The sequence below is a fragment of the Nyctereutes procyonoides genome, unplaced genomic scaffold, assembly GCF_905146905.1.
Source record: "Nyctereutes procyonoides isolate TBG_1078 unplaced genomic scaffold, NYPRO_anot_genome, whole genome shotgun sequence".
Taxonomy (NCBI): domain Eukaryota; kingdom Metazoa; phylum Chordata; class Mammalia; order Carnivora; family Canidae; genus Nyctereutes; species Nyctereutes procyonoides.
This window is the reverse complement of record NW_026575148.1, coordinates 7205656-7212072: the sequence shown is the minus strand read 5'-3', so window position 1 is coordinate 7212072 and position 6417 is coordinate 7205656.

Below are 6417 nucleotides of genomic sequence, written 5' to 3'. Positions count from 1 at the left end.
TATCTACATGATGGAATTAGCCACAAAGATCTAATAGCCATATGTACAAAGCCATCTTCTAAATATGGTTCTTAACCTAGAGCTTCAAAGAACTCCGATAACCCCCTGAACTAGTATGCAAACAATTGTGTTCAATGTACATGTGTTCTTTACTACTGGGTTCTCGTATCAGGGAGTGATCTAAAAACTTCGAATCTTCCAGAGCCAACCTGGGCAATCTGGGATACCAATACCACCCACTACTCAAAATCAGGGCATTTCTAGAGTGAATTCTTCTTGAAAACTTTATAGCGAGTTTAACCTAATATGCCCCATTTCCTGATATCCTTATTATAGGCTTAACTATAACTTATCCTGGTCATCTAGGTTTTTGCCCACGCATTTTTTCCGGCAACACTTTTTTAGTTTATGTTCTGGAATCCCAATTGAGGTAGAGGGGAGAACCGGACCATTATTCCTCTAGCTTCTGAAGAACTCTTCTTCTGACCCTTAGAACCACAGTTCTTAGAGCCACAGCTTCTGTGGCTTCCTTCTACCTCCCAGTGCTGTCATTTAGCAACCTCCCAGTCAACACCCCCTACCCCTGACCTCCTACACTGTGCACTGTTTTTCGACTGCAAATATATCTATGATCCTCCATGATGTCAGTGTCCACATGAACTACTCTTTCAACTGCTTAGCCTCTTCATTTTTGATGACCTTCACCTCCACTCTACTTCATCATTCCTTTCCCATGGCCAGTCCCTAGGTATTATCACTACCTGCAACTGTTTCACATTCAGATATTCTACAACCTATACACACTCCCATTTTTCCATTTTCATCATTCAGTTGCTCCCTATTCATGATCTCATATAACATCCAAACCCTTGACCCTTCTGTGTTCTTCTCTGCTCACCCTCTTCTGTCTTCATTTTTCTGCCCCATCCATTTGAGATCCCATGGTGTGTCTCTTTGTCCTTAGCCTCACACTACTTTCTATTGTCCTTCAGTCCCAAACCCCAACCCTGGATCAATCCAGGTGTCTGGTTTTTCTCCATCCATATGTGGGGTGCTAAATACTGCTACAGAAGTCATCATACAGATTGATAGTGCATAGTGCTATAAATTCACAGTCTCCAACTTCTATTAGGTATTTGGTACTTCTTGGCAAACCTGGTTATTGCTCTTGTTCTCCAAATTAGTTCAAACCTTCTCCCTGTCTTCTGTCTCAGATTTGACTTCTCTTCCCTCTTGTTTTCTGTCCTAGAAAAGAAGGAAGCATCAGATGGGGGACTCCCCTCAGCTTCCCACTACTAAGCCGACAAATTTATATGCAGCCACATACATATTTCTTTTTTTCCTTCAGTCACAGTGCAATAAATATCCCTCATCTTATTTAAGGCTAATCCCTTTGGTAGTGCTATGTGTGTTTCTCCTTTTGACACTGGAGGAACTGCACTCCATCTGTTTCCCCTTTCTTCTCTGGTGTCTTCAACATTTACCTTTCTACTATTCATTACTGTCAGTATTTAAACACGTGCAAGTCTCTAGCTACTATTTTTTCTTCCCTATTTGGCTCGAAGCAACTTTTTTTTGAAAGAAAATATCTTTTAGTCCTGAGTTATTTAATTCTTTCACTTGTCAGAACTTGTATGCTTGTTTGTAACAAATTTTTAGTGTTTTAAACAGACTATTTTAAGTGCTACAAACTTGCTCACCTGGAAAATTATGACTTTCAGAACTCAAGTATCATACAAGTTCTTATTGTTCAGTATTGTTCTCTTCTTTAACTTTTAAACAATGAAATATACAAAAAATACAAAACATAAATGCATGATTTAATTAATAATTATAAAACAAACACTCATTTAACCATAATTCAGATAAGGAAATACCCCAACCCTTGTATCCCTTCTAGATAGTTCCCTTCTCACCCTCCTAGAGGTAACCACCATTCTGAATTTTATGGCAATAATTTCCCACCTTTTCTTTATAACATTTTAGCTTTCTTTGCCTCCCTAGGCCCACTCTTCTCTCTTCTCTACTCTGCTCTATACACTGGGAAGCTAGCTTGTATGAACTATATCAACAGGTTCCTTTGACCTCCAGCTTCTACTTGCATTTATCAACAGGAGATCAGAGGAAGTGGAATGAAACAGGATATTTTCCTTCCCTGCCTCCTTCCCCTAGAGAGTCTCTCCAGGGCTAGCTGGGTTGGTTTTATTACCAACTGTATTATTGGGGTTAGACAGAGAAACATAATCAATAGGGTGTGTGTGTGCGCACATGTGTGTCTACACATGTGTTTTTATATATAATACTGTTGTATATACTGAACTGAGATATGTATATCTCATATATATATACATATATATATATATATGAGACATACATATGATAGAGAAGGAGAGAGAGATTTATTTTAAAGAACTGGCTCATGCAATTATGGAGGTTTGGTAAATCCAAAATCTGCATGGTAGGCCAGCAGGTTGGAGATCTGGAGAAGAGCTGCAATTCAAGTCCAAAGATTGTCTGCTACCACAATTCCTTCTTGATTGGGGGTGGTTAGTCTGTTCTATTAAGGCCTTCAATTGACTGCGTGAGGCCCACCCATATTATGGAGGATAATCTGCTTTACTCAAAATCCACTGATTTAAATGGTGATCTAGAATGAATAAGTCACAGGAATAAAAGGCACAGCATAGGGAATATAGTCAATGATACTCTAATAGTGTGTATGGTGACAGGTGGTAACTACCGTGGTAATGAGCATAGCATAAGGTATAGAGAAGTTGAATCACTATGTTATTTTTTTTTAATCACTATGTTATACACCTGAAACTAAATTAACATGGTGTGTCAATTCTACTCAAAAAATATTTTAATAAATGTTAATTTCATATTTGAAAAACATCTTCACAGAAATCCAGACTAAGTCTGACACATACATGGGCACCATGGCCCAGTCAAGTCCATATACAAAATTAACCATCACAACAAACAAAGGCTACTACTCCTAGGAGACTTAACTATTCATGCAATTCTCTCCCTCTGGGTTCTCTCTGCTTACCCCTTCTGACCTAAGAATAGTTATGACCCCAGCTGTTATCAGCACTAGGACTCTGAACCACTCCTTACAGCTTTTCCCAAACCCTGCCCATACCTTTTATTAAACAATCTTCAATTACCTAGCTTGAAAATATCAATACACTATGCAAGTGTGCAATCCTAGAGAAGAGAGTTGCTTGTTTTAGAACTTGATGTAAGTAAAGTCATGGTGTATGCTCCATTGTGTCATGCTTCCTTTGTTCAGTGCTATTTACAGAAGTTGCACCCCATTCATTCATTTTCAGTGCTGTATAAAATTTGAATACATGAAAGTACCATTATTTATATATCCATTATAGGGCTGATGAATATATATGTTGTTTCCAGTTTGGGGCTATCATAAATAATACTGCTATGAATATTCTTTACATGTACCTATGTATGCAATTTTCTCTATAATATATACATGGGACTGGGATTACACATAATAAAATATGTACATATTTAATATTATGAGATAATGCCAATTTCCCAAAGTGGTAATTCCAATTTACATACACACATAGTATATGAGTGATTCTGTTTCTCTATATTGTCAGTAAAGTAACCATCTTGTTATTTTCATACCTTTGAATTTTTGTCACTTATGCTGGGAAGTCATTGTGATTTTAATTTGCATTTCTCTAACAATAAGATTGATTTTGTTGTGCATTTGGATTTCTTCTTTTATAGGTATCTGTTAAAGTTTTTTGGTTCATTTTTACATTGAGTAGTCTTTTCCCCTTGATCTGAATTATTTCTTTATGCTAGATTATAATCCATTGTTGGCTATCTCTGCTACAAATATGTCTTCCCATCTTGTGGCTTATCTTTTCTTTATTTTTCTGAAGTCCTTCAATTTCATGATGTCAAATTTCCTTTATAGCTTGAACTTTTTTTGTCTTGTTTAAGAAATTCCTCTCTAACCCGAAATCATATTTTTTTCCTACATTATTTTTATAGGTTTTATATTTTGCCTCTCACATGTAGGTCTTCAATATATCTGGAAATGACTTGTATATGATGCAAAGTGGTGTACAATTTTACTTTTCTCCATATGGATATCCAACTGTTCAAACATCATTTATTTAAAAAAGTATTCTTTCCCCACTGTTCTGTGGCACTACCTATTTCATATAGTAAGTGTCCATAAATGCATGAGTGTATGCTTTTCCATTGGTTTATTATTCCTGCCACTATAATGCCGTTTTAAATATTATGGTGTTAGAAAAAAATAATGATATGATAACTACTTCTGCTCAATTATACTTCTTCAAGTGTCTCTTGCCTTGGCTCTTTACAATCCTATGTAAATTTTAGAAACATACTGTCACATTCCACAAAAAAAAACAGTTGAGATTTTAATTGGGATCCTATTAAATCTATGTTTAGGATTTAGTGTTCTGATTTATGAACATAGTATATATATCTTTATATATATTTCTTTGATGCTTTTCTATAAGAGTTTTATAATTTTCTGTTATACATTTGTTTTTTTTGATTTTTGGTTTTTTGATTTATTCCAGGTACTTGATATTTTTAGATGTTATTATAACATCTAATTTCATCTTCTACCTATTTGTTGTTGATATATAAACATACTTCATATTGGTTTTGCCTTCAACAGCAACTTTGATAAATCTATAATTCTAACGATTAAGCTGAACTTTCTCAAAGAATTGTTTATAAACAAGTCTCTCTTTCCTCATATGGGACTCATTTCTCAACTCACTACATTCTCATTTTCACCCTTTCCATACCAGTCAAACTACTGTTTTCAATATCATCAATAGCCCCTCCATATTGTCCAATCCAAAAGACTCTCCTCGGGTTCCTCAAGACCTTGCAGATAGGTTCCACAAGACCTTGTTTCTCCTCTTTCTGATATGCCATCTTTTTTTCTTCTATTACAAAGCACTCTCCTTATTTTTCTCCTACTTCTCTGCTGGTCACTTTGCAGTTACCTCATTCTGCCACTCTTCTACATCCTGGTGTTTCTTGGGATTCCATCCTAGACCTTTTCTCTTCTCATGCTGTATACTGTTCCTCCTGGAGCTCTTCCATCTATTCTTATGGCTTCTACAATTGTGTACACAATGATGATTCTCACATTTCAAACTCTTAGCCCATATTACTCTCTTGAGCATCAGGCCTGACTACCCAATTTCCCAGACATCTCCATTTGGTTCGTGCCTTAGGAAACATACTTAAAAGTCTGATAACTTTAACTATCTAAAAATAATAAATTTATACAAACTCAGCCTGCATAAAACATGTTAACTTACTGAAAACAAATAGAAATGAAAAATAACATAGAAACATTAAAAAATTGAAAAAAGGATAAAATAATCATTTTCAGACGCTATGATTATATGCCTAGAAATCCTAAGAGAATCAATATAAAAACTACTGAAATAAGAAAATTAAGTGAAATGGCTGGGAACAAATAAATTCAAGATATATGTATATACCATCTAACTAGAAAATATAGTATTTCTGTAATTCTGTTAGTGGCATGTCAATGAGTATTTTAAAAAATATTTTAATGATTTAGTAACAATGAAAAGTTCTGATACTTAGTATTTTTAGTTTTACAACTAAACTGTATAAAGGTAATGACTAAAATATTCTGTAAAAGTTTGGGGTGCCTGGGTGGCTCAGTAGAGTCTGTTTCAGGATTCTCTCTCTCCCTCTCACTCTGCCCCTCCCCCAGCTTGCTTGCTCTCTCTCTCTCCAAGAAAAATAAAAAATAAAATTAAAGAATAAAAATAAATTAAAAAAATATATTTAGGTCTCTGCCAAACTTTTTAACTTATACCAAAGTAAGTTTTGGGGTGCCTGGATGGCTCAGTCAATACAGCATGTGATTTGATCTATGTGTTGTGAGTTCGAGCCCTACAATGGGTGTAGAGATTACTTAAAAATAAAAAATCTTTAAAGAAAAAGCAAAAAGGGGGCAGCCCAGGTGGCTCAGCAGTTTAGCGCCGCCTTTAGCCCAGGGCATGATCCTGAAGACCTGGGATCCAGTCCCGTGTAGGGCTCCCTGCATGGAGCCTGCTTCTCCCTCTGCCTGTGTCTCTGCCTCTCTGTGTCTCTGCCTCTCTCTCTCTGGGAGTCTCTCATGGATGAATAAATAAAATCTTTAAAAAAAAAAGCAAAAAGTTTTAATAAGACTCTGAATCTCTGTGTTGCTGTGATATATTTATGTGCCTCTACTGTGTGAGAGACTGTCTTGTGTCCATGTATTTGTTCCTGAGAGCATGCCTGTCTGTGAGTGTTTGTGTATCTACTATATCTTGAGGGCAGTATCCAGGAGGTTGGTTGTAGTGGTATAAAAGAAAAGAAGGA